This window comes from Hemicordylus capensis, chromosome 3 (assembly GCF_027244095.1).
Source record: "Hemicordylus capensis ecotype Gifberg chromosome 3, rHemCap1.1.pri, whole genome shotgun sequence".
NCBI lineage: Eukaryota > Metazoa > Chordata > Lepidosauria > Squamata > Cordylidae > Hemicordylus > Hemicordylus capensis.
In genome coordinates, this window is record NC_069659.1 from 264,451,457 (window position 1) to 264,465,852 (window position 14,396).

The 14,396-nt window shown below is 42.6% G+C and overlaps 1 protein-coding gene and 1 long non-coding RNA gene across 9 annotated transcripts in view; both read left to right on the plus strand.

Annotated features, from left to right (window-relative positions):
* The window catches only part of ATE1 (arginyltransferase 1), a 202,045-nt gene that overhangs the window by 174,374 nt on the left and 13,275 nt on the right, over positions 1-14,396 (plus strand). The gene's annotated exons all lie outside the window — the stretch shown is intronic.
* Positions 1-14,396, plus strand: part of LOC128350651 (uncharacterized) — a 34,208-nt gene that overhangs the window by 17,876 nt on the left and 1,936 nt on the right. Inside the window, exon 2 of the long non-coding RNA XR_008319363.1 lies at positions 13,654-13,917. This is a non-coding gene — a long non-coding RNA (uncharacterized LOC128350651). The remainder of the gene's footprint in view (positions 1-13,653; positions 13,918-14,396) is intronic.

The following is a 14,396-nucleotide window of genomic DNA, read 5'->3' on the forward strand; positions in this document are numbered from 1 at the left end:
ATGCTCTGCCACTGAGCTATGATTCCAAGACTTTACTCTGGCAAGTGCAGCACAACTAAACCAAGCAATCATTGAAGATCATGGTTGAGCAAACTTTACAGGATGAAAGTGCTTCTTTTCCAAGATACCTGAAATCTGCATTTTTAAAAAGGCTTGAGCTCGGTTGACAAAATAAAGATGTTGAAGCCACAAGAATGTTGTGATCGGCATGATGAAATAAATGGAAGAAGGAGGTTTTCCATTTGTTTATGTAGGACATTGTGGCTTGGTTGTAATTTTTGGGGATGTCATTAATTCCTTGGGGTATTCTATTGTGTTAGTGTGAAAAGGAAGGTTAATTTCATCTTCTCTTCTCACAATAATAAATGAATATAGACTATTGTACAAATCCAAAGGGGTTGTGTGGATTTTAACAGGAGACAATAAAAATAGTGTAACATAAATGAAAACCAAAATAGTGTAAAGTAAATGGAAGTCCTATGAGGAACAATTGAACGAGCTGAGTAGATATGTTTAGCCCGGAGAAGAGAAGACCACAGGGAGAGATTATAGCTGCCTTCAAATATCTGAGGGGATGACACATAAAAGAAAACTTCTCAGTTGCTCCTTAGGATAGAACTAGAACCAATGCTGAAACGGATTTAGACTAGACATTAGGAAGAACTTCTTGATGGTAACTGCTATTCAACAACTGAATAGTCTGCCTCCTGCAGCGGTAGGCTCTCCTTCACTGATCTCTGGAGGCTGGAGAAGCATCTGTCAGGGATGCTGTAGTAATGTCCTGAACTGAGCAGGGGGTGGGACTAGAAGTAAGGGTGCCATATTTTGGTTTTCCAAATCCATGTGCCTAATTTGCATATTATGTAAATAGGCTTGAAAATAATTTTTGAGCAGTATAGTGACTGCATGTTTTGCTCCATAACTCCACTTCTACAAGGGCTAGGGCTTAGCTTTTTTCTTTTCTTTTTTAAATGAAAGCTGAAATGCAGGAGAATCTGGATGGGCTAAGCAATCTGGGTGAGATGCTTAAAATCCGGGTGGAATGGCAACTCTAACTAGAAGGCTTCCAAAGTCCCTACTCTAGCATTCTATCATTCTATATGAACAAATTAAGTGAATACAAATCTCAGTATTGGTTGAAGCATCTGACTTTTCAATTCCCTTATTTGTTGTAATATTTCTGAAGGTCATCTTCATTCTTAGCCACGAAGCTGAACTCCATTATTTATTTATTATTATTATTTATTTATTAGATTTATATACCACCCTTCCAATACGGCTCAGGGCGGTTCAGGTTCACAACATGATAAAAACAATTAAAAAACAAATTAACAATTAAAATCAAACTATTAAAGCACAATAAAACCAATAAAACAGCTAAAAGCCCTGAAAATCTGGGGAACAATTTAAAGCAATTTAAAACAATTAATCATTTAAAACTCTGGAAGGCCAGGCCAAATAAGTACGTTTTAAGGGCTCTCTTGAAGGGCAGCAATGATCTCAAATTTTGAATTTCTGCCGGGAGTGCATTCTACAGCCCAGGAGCAGCTACAGAGAAGGCCCGCCTCTGCGTCGCCACCAGACGAACTGGTGGCAACAGGAGACGGACCTCCTCAGATGACCTTAATGTGTGGTGAGGATCATGTAAAAGAAGGCACTCTCTTAGATAACTCGGACCTACGCCGTTCAGGGCTTTAAAGGTAATAACCAGCACTTTGTATTTTGCCCGGAAACATATCGGCAGCCAGTGTAGCTGTTTCAAAACAGGCATCATATGGTCTCTCCGGGTTGCCCTAGAGACTAGTCTGGCTGCTGCATTCTGAACTAACTGAAGTTTCCAGACTACATACAAAGGCAGCCCCACGTAGAGCGCATTGCAGTAGTCAAGTCGGGAGGTTATCAGCTGATGCACCACTGTTTTGAGGTCATCCTCTCCGAGGAATGGACGCAGCTGTCGAATCAGCCAAAGCTGATAGAAAGCACTCCTGGCCATGGCCTCCACCTGAGATACCAGGGTGAGGCCTGGGTCCAGGAGTACTCCCAAGCTGCGCACCTGCTCCTTCTGGGGGAGTGTAACCCCATCCAGCACAGGGAGATCTAACTCATCCCTCAGATTCTGAGCCCCCACAATGATCACCTCCGTCTTGCTTGGATTCAGCTTCAATTTGTTATCCCTCATCCAGCCGATTACTGCCTGTAGGCAGGCATTTAGAGAATGAGTGCCATTTCCTGAAGATGAAAAGGAGATGTAGATTTGGGTGTCATCAACATACTGATAACACCCAGCACCCAATCTCCTGATGACCTCACCCAGCGGTTTCATGTAGATATTAAAAAGCATTGGTGACAGAATGGAGCCCTGGGGGACTCCATATAACAGCTCCCATTTTGAGGAGCAACTGTCACCAAGCTCCACCATCTGGAATCTACCCGAGAGATAGGAACAGAACCACTGCAAAGCAGTGCCTCCTATCCCCAACTCCCCCAGGCGATCCAGAAGGATACCATGGTCGATTATGCAGAGACAAAATGATACCAGAGTGCTACTTATTTTTTAATATTTAAACATGTCAAGGAAATAGTATGACCTACGCAAGGTTCTTCTGAAGAAGCTGTGATTGTAGGGTATATACAGTGAAAAAATCTGTTAGCCATTATCACATGTTATGAGGAACACATTATTTTAATGCTAATTCTTACATGGAAGTGTAAGAACGGAAGTGTTACTTGAAGGGGTTTTGTGAACATGTGAAGACGTCCTTGATGGAGAGGCAACCCAAAGCCAGAGGCGCCCTTTGGAGTGGACCTCCAGGCATAAGTCAGGTCCCCCACACCCCTGCCCCCCCAGATCCTCCCTTAAATGTTGTGGCTGTGCCGCTGCCTACCACTGGCCCACACCACTCCAAGCTGGATGGCCGAGTGCAACTGGAAGGACTCACGGTAGAACAGTCCACCAGTGGAAGAATAAAGGAGTCACCGCTGTCCAGGCTTTCTAACCTTCCCAGGGCCTGTCGCAAGAAGTGGGAGTGACGGTAACCAGCAGCCACCCAGCATTTCCAGCACAATCATAGCCAGGTGCATGCTGCCTCTCCTTGGCCCTCTTCCTCTGTTTGGGGCTTGCTTCGTTGGTCCCTGCTTCCAGGAAGGGGTGGACAACTTAGGCGCAAGCCCCCCGGCCGGCGTCAGGGACTGTAGGCAAGGGAGCCAAGCCAATACATGAGCAGTGGTTTTTAGCAGCTTTGTCTGCCCCTTCCTGAAAGTAGAGGCTGCTGAGGCAATCCCCTAGCAGAGGCGGCAGGAAGAGGACCAAGGAGAGGAAGCATGTGCCTGGTCATTATCATAATGGAAATGGTGGGTGGTGTGGCTGCTGGTTAATGGGGGTTTCCTGGAGCCAGGGGTCTCCTCCTCACATGGCGGGAAAATGTCTCAGGGATGAAGGAAATGGCTGGCAATCGCTGCCCCTTTGGTAGTTCTATTTCCAGCAGTGTGTTTTGTTTTGTGTGCGGTTCTGAAATTAAATGCAGCGAGATTTTGAAAAAGGAGGCCCTTCTGAGAGTATCCATTGTGGGACGCCAGCAACCTTTTTTCTGGCACTCAATATACTTGGGCTTGAAGCCAGGAGACTTCTGCTATGAAAAATGAACTCTTAGCTGCAGGTCAGTGGGAAGTATCTTATTCATAATTGCTTCTTCAACTCCGCCCCCCCCCCCCCCCCGTGTCATGAGCATGTTCTGGTGTAAAAAAATAGTGCATTGAAACTTAATTTGCAGCAGTGGTGGCAGGGGTGGGTAGGTCGATGGCCGTTTAGGTCTAGGTTCCAAAACTACCTAGGTGTACTTCTGTCCAAAGCTGTCAGTCTCTGGCTAATTTCAGAGTCTACATCAGCCACTGCCTTTTACATCTATTACCTAATATACTGTGGGGAAATCCATGTTTATATCCTCTGCATATGATTATACAGTTTTGTTTATTTTTCAAAAGATATTTATTTATATACGACCCAAAACTTATGTCTCTGGGTGGTTTAGAGTTGTGACCCATTTGTGAGTTCTTTACTTTAATATGAGCAGTAGGATTTTGCAATAGTGGCAAAGGTTCAGTTAAACCTTTTGTAAGGCTGCTGAGAGTCTTTGCATGATGGAAGAATGGGCACCTTTCTGCCTTCCACAGCACAGTTGATGTGGCATAGAACAGTGTTTCATGCTGCAGACCCCCAATCAGCAGATGCCTGGTTCATGCAATTTCTCTAATAGGATTTTTTTTTTTTAAAAAATGCAGATTAGGTCTTCGGTGTCATATGTTGTTTGCATGTTGGAGCGGAGGGCTCTGCTATTTCTATATTGGATCAGATGCTTTAGAATTCTGCCTTTTAAACTGATTGGATAAAACCTCTTCTGCCTTTTATTTGATCTGGGTTGGACTGATCCTGATTAATCCCTCCCTTCTCCAAATCCAAATCACCACCTACCCACTGCTGCTATTTGCCCCTGGGGGAAAAAAAGCTCTCATTAGCACCAAAGGGAGCTATTCCCCTGGAGCAAACAGCAGCTGAACATCTAGATTGGGATTGTGGTGAGATCAAAGGATTAAAACATCTCTCTCCATGTTGCTGTCTCAAACGAAACTGGGACCCCATACTGTTGCTGTTTACATGGTTGGGGGGGACCATGTACAGGGCCCAGTCATGAAGTAGGCCTGGCGTACTGTCAAGTTTAACCCTCATTTATTTTTTCAGAGGGCTGTGTCACAGATTGATGTAAGGAGAGTGAATAATCAAGCCCTGAAAAGGAATAACAGTAAATGGGCTGTTGTCTCTGGTATGCAGACATATGTAGAATTTACAGTTCCAGAGAGACACATAGTGACCTGAGAATAACTCAAAGATAGCCAGCAGGGGGGTAGCACCTTGGAATTCCCATAATCTTGCTTGTGTACAGAGGCCTGGTCAAATCTGAACACTTGCAAGTTTCCCCTCAGCTTGTTTTCATTGGCTCACACAGACAGAGCAACTGAGAATATGCCATACGGCTGGTGTTTTTACAGTGCAGAATGCAGTGTGGAGGAGATGGAAAGAGTTGGAGCAGTTCTGTCAACTTTCTTTTGAAGACATTTGATTTGATCATTTTATTAACTGAGCATATTGACAAAAGGTTCTGTTCAGTTAAGCAAACTGGAAAATAGAAACAGGATCTTAGAGATACCAACTGGCACAGATCAAAAATACTTCCTTGTAGTACTGCTGCTTCTCCAAAATACAATATTTCCTAGACTCATACAAGTTTGGCAGGCCTTTTACTGTATCAGTATTGCCAAATTATGCTTATGGTTCTTCTGAGTGTGATGATTGGAAAAAGCCATGCAGTGGATTGTGTGAATTTATTCTTTCTTTGTGTTGCAAAGTTGTGGTTTACCTGATTTTCCTTGTAGGGTAGATAGTCTGTTTCATCTAAGTGATTGAACAAATGGTGCAAGTCAGGTATTTATATCTTGGGTGAGACACAGACTAACTCCTCTGTTAAGAGTATTTTAGTAAATAGGCTTGATGAGCTGACATTTAATTGTGTGTGTGTGTGTGTGTGTGTGTGTGTAATGTTGTATTTGTCAACTGTGAACAATAGTTGGAAAAGTGGGATATAAACTACTAAATAAATATGGGTGGCTGCTGGGGAAAAGGGAGCATGCAGTAAGATGACAGGAAAATCTACTCTGCAAGGAGATTGAGTAGTTGTGCTTCTGGTAATTGCAATGATTTTGGGGGTGTGTACAGGAAGCCAACCTCAGAGAAATAATGGGTTGTAAGTTTGATGTTACAGTTGAGTCACATAACCAGTTTAGGCTCATTTTGATATGTTGAGCTCAATCTGAGTTCATGCCACACAATGAATTAATTATGTGAATATTTCCATACATCTTTAAACTGCAACTTATCCCAATTCTTCCAAAATTGATTTGCACAATGCCAGCATGAATTGTGTGGTTTCGAGACATGTTGAAACAATTGCATGATTGGTTCTTTATACGGTAGCACAGCATCTCATGCTGATACAATGGCGCCCAGGATGCATATGGAAGGGACAGGTTTTAGAACTTCTTGCAGTACTAGCTGTAGAGAAGATTACAAATTTGTCTTGTTCATTCTGGTTTTTTTATATCAGAGTTGCATGTTATCACAGCGAGGGCCTAGGGATTTCTCCAATGGCAAGTACATCCTTTTTATTTCTGTAACTGCCCACCATGGGAATGCTAGCACCACAAACTCAGGCAAAAATCCTCACTCTTTCCTTCATAGCTTGCTGCATTGCCTTTGCCAGTAAAAATAAGATGGCAAAACCGCTCCAGTGGCAGACCTCCCTCAAAACAATTCTTGCGGTTGTTGTGCTGAAAGCAGAAATCCTTCTTACTCCTTTTTAATATGCAGGAGATACAGTGTTTCTCCTGATCATGCTTTTCTTGAGTATGTTTTTGAATGATTTTCTCCTATGTGTAAGTGTAAGGCTCCCCCCGCCCCTGAGATATTGTGAGAAGCCTGGAAAATATATGTTTTTGTTGGAAATATAATTGAGCCTCCTTCTTTGTATTAGGAAAAAAACTTCAGAGACACTGAGGAGTGGAATATTTTTGTAGACTTACTTTACTCCGTGTTCTATATTATTTATCTTAGCTAAACTCGATCTGAAAGAACCATTCTTGTTTCTTTTAATCAGAGGGTGTGCTCCAGTGTGAGATTGTTCTATTTGTCTTTTCTTTTGAACAAGTGTGCTTATGTCTAATTGGGGAATGTGTTGGGATATTCAAACACTTCTGAAGGGGCCCTCTTACTCCAGAGATGAAAGTTGGCCTTTTCATTAAGCTAAAGCTCTGCCCACCCCTGTTATAACCCTCGATGGCTGTTTGGCATATCACACTGCTCCTGAGATGTGAAGATAGCTTAATAATAGAATTTCCTGCAGTGAGGGGCTTACATACTCTGAAATCCTAGAGTGAGTCAAGGAAATCTGCATTAGAATACATTGTTTGGAGCAGTTTTGGGCGCCAAGGGGGTATACAAAGTGTAACGGAAACTAAAAGTGTCAGGCATTTAATCCAATGTGGAGTCTGTTTAATCTCTTTCAAAAGATGTCTTAAGAGCTCAGAGTATCTTCATTGCCTGATTCTTTGTGATGGATTAGTAAGGGGTTTGAGAATAGTGGAAAGCCAGGATGTGATTTCTGTATCAAACTTTCCCCCCAATGTGTTGCATCAACTTAACTACTGTTAGAGTTAACAGATGGAGCTGTATTTTGTCTTAAAGGCAGGCATAGGAGATTGCAGCAGTACTTTGAGGTACTTCACTTTTGAAATGGTGGCTAGGGATAATTTCAGAAACGGGTCCTACAGCTTTCCCTTGAACATGTCAAATGGTAAAAGAGTAATAACTGTATATTAGCCAACCACGCACAGAGCATCTGTGGGGCTTTGGGGCTGGCTGTTTCCCCCTCCCTCTCCCTCCTGCCCTGGTCTCTCCTCTCTTCCCCTTCCCTCCAGCCCCGTGCTCTCCAGGCCTCCCTCCTCCCCTTCCTCCCCACACACAGAGCCTCACCTGGTGGCGGGCGACCAAGAAGGGCCCCACTGCCCACCTGCCGCTTTTTTCTCCTCACCTACCCACCGCCGTCCTCGCCGCTGCTTTTCTCTCCCCCATTCCTCCACCCGCCCCTTTCTTTCCCCTCTCCTCCTCCCTCCTCCCTCGACCGGGCCTCTCGCCAGAACTCTCGCAGCGTGTCGCAAGAGTTCCGCTGCCAAATCCTGGACACGCATGCAGGCTAAGAGAATTAATTATATAGATGGGACTCCATGTTTACCATGACTATTACAGACAATTCATATACTGAAACTGTAGAAAAGCATCAATGCGTTGCAATATAATAGAGGGAAAGTAAAGATAAAAATGACATCCACTACAAATTTAATTTACTGTTGAGTTGAGTTTACGTGTTTGGGAGGATCTGGGTCAGAGAATTCATTCTTTTGTCAAATGGAAGCAAGGTCTTTGAAGAAGTATTGTAATATATTATTCTATGATTCTTATTTGTTTTAATTTTGGTTTCAGAGTTAGGGTACTTACAAATCTTCTACTGCACCAAAAGCATGGAAATTGTAAGTTAAGGTGCTTGTCTTTACTTCTACAACATGTAAACAGTAAATACGTTATACAGCCTCTCATATTATTCTTACTTATAATTTAGTCTCCACACACTCATACTTCCCCTTGGTCAGACATTCAGCCCCAGACCTCTGAATCTACACATCTGGCACCCAAGACTAAATGTGGGGCCTCCTTTCATGCAGTGGAACTATCATAGAGATGGCTATTGCTCCTTCACCACTGAGAGCAAGATGAGCTAATCTGCTGCTTGACCCATTAAGTTAGGGGAAAGGGTGGGTGACAAGGAGAGAGAGAGACTGAAGCAGAGCTTTGTGGGTTGAACTGGGGCTAAATTGAATCAGGCCAATTGATCCAAGCTTCTCACAGGCCTAGTATTAAAGCTGCACTTGCGGGATCTATGGATTGTGTGTACAAAGCCATATTGGCTTTCTTCTCAGTTTTTATCACTTTGTGATATTTGAAATGAATGAATGAATAGTCCACTCTTCCTCCAAGGAGCCCAGAGTGGTGTACATAGTTAAGTTTCTCCTCACAACAAACCTGTGAAGTAGGTTAGGCTGAGAGAGAAGTGACTGGCCCAGAGTTACCCAGCTAGTATTATGGCTGAATGGGGATGTGAACTCAGGTCTCCCCGGTCCTGGTTCAGCACTCTAACCACTACACCACACACTACACGCCACACCGATAGTGTGTTAAAAGTTAGCCTTTGATACATTTTTCAGACTTCTGTGGATGTCAATTGTTACATAAAATGAAAAGCAAAGGCCTTACAAAGGATATGTAAAGCAATACCTGCTGATGGCTGAGGTTGAGTTCAAACGGTGCTTGTTGCTGAACTCCTGTATACAATCTACAAGCTGTGCATGTTGGACTTAATGCTTCAAGTGTTCTGTAAATGTGCACATTGGGTATTTGTTGTTCTCTCATTCTCACATTGCTGTGAAATGTGACTTTTAGGGATAAATTTTTCTGTTGAATTTTAAGGTAATGGCTTCCCAGATTCAACACTACTGCAATTTGCTTCTTTCACTAAAAAAAACCCCCAAAACTAGCATTCATAATTGGGGTTATCAACCCAATTATTATAACTGAAATGAGACTGTGAAGGCAATGTTTTTATAGGCTTATTCAAATTCAGAAAAGTTGCTTGTGCATTTCTACCCAGATTGGTTTTAGTTCTGAGATCCTATTTTTTTAAGCTCAGTTTTGCATGTACAAGGATATCTTGTAAATTAACATTCTAAGACAAAATATACATAAGTTATTTTTCCATAGAACTTTATGATGTAGCTTTGCAAAATATTTCAGTGGCTGTAGGAAGTATTAGAAATATCATTTCCCCCCTCCATCTGTTTCTCTTGACCCACTTCCTTCCTTATAGCCATTTCTCTCTCCATTTTCTTCACATTAACTTTTATTTGTTTCTGTCTCTATAATGTTTTTTCATATGGGAGTCATTCTGTGAACTCATGAACATCCACAAAGAAAATGACAAAAGATACCTATGAAGGAATTGGAGCATATGGTGGGAGAAATGCAGAATGTCCTTCAAAGCAGTGTTCCCCTTCCTTGCCTTGGCTGCCACACAAAAGGATATCAGCAGAACACCATGTACTTATTAAACAAATTCAAAAATATGTACATAAATACTCATACAAAAGTTTAAAAACCCACAACACTGCTTATAAAACTTGTATTGTCTCCTTCCTTGTTGGCATCAGAAACTTCACTATTGCCAGTTTTGCCATAGCTGCTTTCCACATATGCGACTTTTGCATTTTTCAGCTCTTTTAGGAACAGTTATCATTTCAAATCTTGGCTGTGTTAGAACAAAATAACCTTTCTTTTTCTTTAGTCAGGAGAAGTATGGATTTAAATGTATCTTGACTTTCTTTGACCTGGAAACCCTTTATTTCTTTGTCATGTCTGTTGATTTCTCTTGAGCAATTTTCAAAACTAAATTAAGGATTTTGTACCCATGCAGAATGTGGCCAAGCTGAATGTATGAATGAGCCAAGAAAGATGTAATTTATCCAATCTCATTCATTCAGTGCTTTTCTCTCTTTACTGTTGTTCCTATCATGAAATCCTAGAACACCATTTATGTATTGTAATGTTTATTTATTGTAAAGGATAATACATTTTAGCCACACTGCTGCTTTAGCTACCCAAACATAGAGAAGCACAGTGCACATGCTTAAGTGAATTAATACCTGATTAGTTGCTTTCTGTTTAGCAAATCAAAACTGAGCTCAGCAGATGTGATCTTCAGTTATAAAATCAGCCTCTTGGAATCCTAGCCTAAAGAAACACTTTTCTTTGCAGCATCAGGCAACAGAGAAATTGATCAGAGCTATCAAAACGGAAAAACCAAGTTAGTCCTAGCTAAATGAAGTGACCAGTTGTGTCCAACTATTGGTTGGGCTTATTTGCATTTAGAAGTCTCCCCCTGCCCTTCCTCTCTTCTTTTAGCCAATATGGCTGCCCATTTGCTCTTTAGATATATATTTGTTCAGAATAGTACAGTTCTTTTAGGAACTATAGAAGATGACATGAGGGTCAGGGGAATTTGATTGTTTCTTTATATTGATTGTTAAGATGCAGAATGAGAGTGACTACAATGGATAGGCTGACATGTCCGCCAGTGTAACATGGGCATTCTGAACTACCCATGCCACGGTGTGCATCTAAAACACACACCCATGTTACTGGATGTTTAACATTCAGGGCTGTTCTGTTGCTATTTACCATTGTGTGATCCACATAGCACATTACTCCCAATGCTAGTTGTGTTGGAATGTACAATGGTAAGTAGTAACAGCTCCATTGCTCAGCAACATGGGTGTGTATTTTAGATGTCCACAGCAGTGTGTGTGGTTCATAACTGCCTGTGTTACACTGCGGAACATGTCAGTCAAGAGACATTTCCCCCTTTCAAAAAAGAAACAAAAACCAGTCTGAACAAGGACATGTCCAACCTTAACCATCTGGTTAAGGTTGGACTTACGACCACTTCCAACCTCCTCAGGGGCAAGGGGCCTATTAGAATGGTCCGCCCGAAGAGGTTATTGGATTCGGTAGGATTCCAAGAAGCCTTGGAGGGATTTAATGTTGGCTTTGCCAATGATCCTGTTGATACCCTGGTTGAGAATTGGAACAACTTGATCACCAGGGCAGTAGACTCGATTGCTCCTAAGTGTCCCCTCGACCCGCTTCAAAACTGGCCCCTTGGTATATGGAAGATCTACAGGAGCTGAAGTGGCAAGTTAGGTGACAGGAGCGCAAGTGGAGAAAGACTCGACTCAAATCCGACAGATTATGACACAGAGCACATTTAAAGATCTATGCTCTGGCTATACGTGTGGCAAAGAAGCGGTTCTTTTCTGCCTGTATTGCCTCTGCGAGTTCACTTCCGGCGGAGTTGTTCAAGGTTGTGAGGGGACTAGTCTCTGCACCCCCACCAAACCAGAATTTTGAGTCATCTGTTACCCGCTGTGATGTGTTTAAAGAATTTTTCGCAGATAAAATCTCTCAGATTCGGGCCGACAGATGGAGACTACACAATTAATTTGATGTCTGAACTGGAGGTGCCCAACAATTGCTCTTATGTGACTCGACTGGATCAGTTTCAGTTTGTGACTCCTGAGGACGTGGACAAGCTGCTTGGAGCAGTGAGGCCTACCACTTGTTCTCTTGACCCTTGCCCAATATGGCTTGTTCTATCTAGCAGGGAGGCTGTTGTAGGCGGCCTGGTGGGAATCATAAATGCCTCTCTGAGGAAGGGCAGGATGCCTCCTTGTCTCAAGGAGGCAATTATTAGACCTCTTCTAAAGAAGCCTGCGTTAGATCCCTCAGAGCTGAGCAATTATAGGCCTGTTTCCAACCTCCCATGGCTGGGCAAGGTAATTGAGGGGGTGGTGGCCTCTCAGCTCCAGGCGGTCTTGGAGGAAACTAATTATCTAGACCCATTTCAAACTGGTTTTTGGGCGGGCTATGGGGTGGGGACGGCTTTGGTCGGCCTGATGGATGATCTCCAATTGGGAATTGACAGAGGAAGTGTGACTCTGTTGGTCCTCTTGGATCTCTTGGCGGCTTTCGATACTATCGACCATAGTATCCTTCTGGAACGTCTGAGAGGGTTGGGGGTGGGAGGCACTGTTTTACAGTGGTTCCGCTCCTACCTCTCGGATAGATTCCAGATGGTGTCGATTGGATATTGTTGCTCTTCGAGATCTGAGCTTAACTATGGTGTCCCTCAAGGCTCCGTACTTTCTCCAAAGCTTATTATAACCTTCATGAAACCAATGGGAGAGATCATCAGGGGATTTGGAGCTGGGTGTTACCAGTATGTTGATGATACCCAGCTCTATTTCTCCATGTCACTTCTTCAAGATCTGGCATATCCACCCTAAATGCCTGCTTGGAAGCAGTAATGGGCTGGATGGGGGAGAATAAACTGAAACTGAATCCAGATAAGACGGAGGTACTTATTGTGCGGGGTCGGAACTCCAGAGACTATTTTGCTCTACCTGTTCTAGATGGGGTCACACTTCCCCAAAAGGAGCAGGTTCACAGTGTGGGAGTACTTCTGGATTCACACCTCTCCATGGTTTCTCAGGTTGAGGCAGTGGCCAGGGGTGCTTTCTATCAGCTTCGACTGATACACCAGCTGCGCCCATTTCTTGAGATGAATGACTGCAAAACAGTGGTACATTTGTTGGTAACCTCCAGACTTGACTTCTGTAATGTGCTCTACGTGGGGCTGCCTTTGTACCTAGTCCGGAAACTTCAGTTGGTTCAGAATGCAGCAGCCAGGTTGGTCTCTGGGTCATCTCGGAAAGACCACGTTACACCTCTGCTGATGGAGTTACACTGGCTGCCTATAGATTTCCGGACAAAAAACAAAGTGCTAGTTATAACTTATAAATCCCTAAATAGCTTAGGCCCTGGGTATTTGAGAGAATGTTATCTTCATTATGAGCCCTACCGTCCATTGCAGTTGTCCGTGGAGGTCCGTCTTCAGTTGCCACCAGTTCGTCTGGTGGCCACACGGAGACGGGTCTTCTCGGTTGCTGCCCCAGGACTATGAAATGCACTCCCTATGGGGATACAATCCTCCCTATCTCTGACAATTTTAAAAAAATACTTTAAAACCCATCTTTTTACTCAGGCTTTTTCAGCTTTTTAATAGGCTTTTTATTCTGTGATTGACTTTTAAATTGTTAGTTTTTAATTGTTTTTATGTGTTTTTATATGTGTATTTAACTGTTTTATCATTGTTAACCACCCAGAGACACGAGTTGGGGTGGTATAAAAGTGAAATAAATAAATAAATGAATGAATGAATGAATGAATGAATGAATGAATGAATGTCTTTCTAACAGCTCCTTAGTTCACAGTGGTTCATGCCCAGCTATATACTGCATTTTTGTTTGAAAATGACTGATATCTCAAATGTCAAGATTTTGAAATGTTTGAAATGTCTGATTAACTTCTCTATTCATTTTCAGACAACTTTGTATCTCCAAAGAAAAAAGGGTGTGTGTTAAAGTATAAATGGGGAACTTATCACCGAGGGATCAATTGAAATGAATTATATGGAAAAAACACAGCAAATTCTTATAGCTCTTGTCTGGGATGACTGATGTTTGAGTCTGGCACTCAGCCATAGAAGCAGTCCAAGTATCAGAGAGGGAAGAGAGAGTGATCGCCCTAATTTCTTCCACTGCCAAAGCAGCAGAAAAGAAAGGAAGTTGAGGTTGGAAAAATGCTTGGTAGGTAGATAAATGAATGGGTGGAGAATGAAGTGAGGCCTTAAGAGCTTGGGTTTTAACCCAAGTTGGAAAGAAATGGGGGGGGGGGTAGTAATGTATTGAAGTGAGCATTATGAGCCCACCTGGATTCATATTATGAACATACTTGGATCATCACTAGTCACAGGAAAAACCATAGGTCACAGGAGAAATATGAACAGTCAATTGTTGCCACTGCTAGTACTCTGAATCTGTGTACACACACACACACACACACACACACACACACACACACACACACACACACAACTAGTAATCAGAACCAAGTTCTGGTTGAACTCTACCTTATTGAAGGTAGGAAATATTATTCAGTAAGTGTGTATTATAAAATGCATAGACTATTTTGTAGGGGTGTATAAGCCAGTTCAACCAGTACAAGTTTGAACCGGCCCGGCCCTGCTTAGAACAGAACCAGATTCCCCTTTACAAGCAAAGGAGGA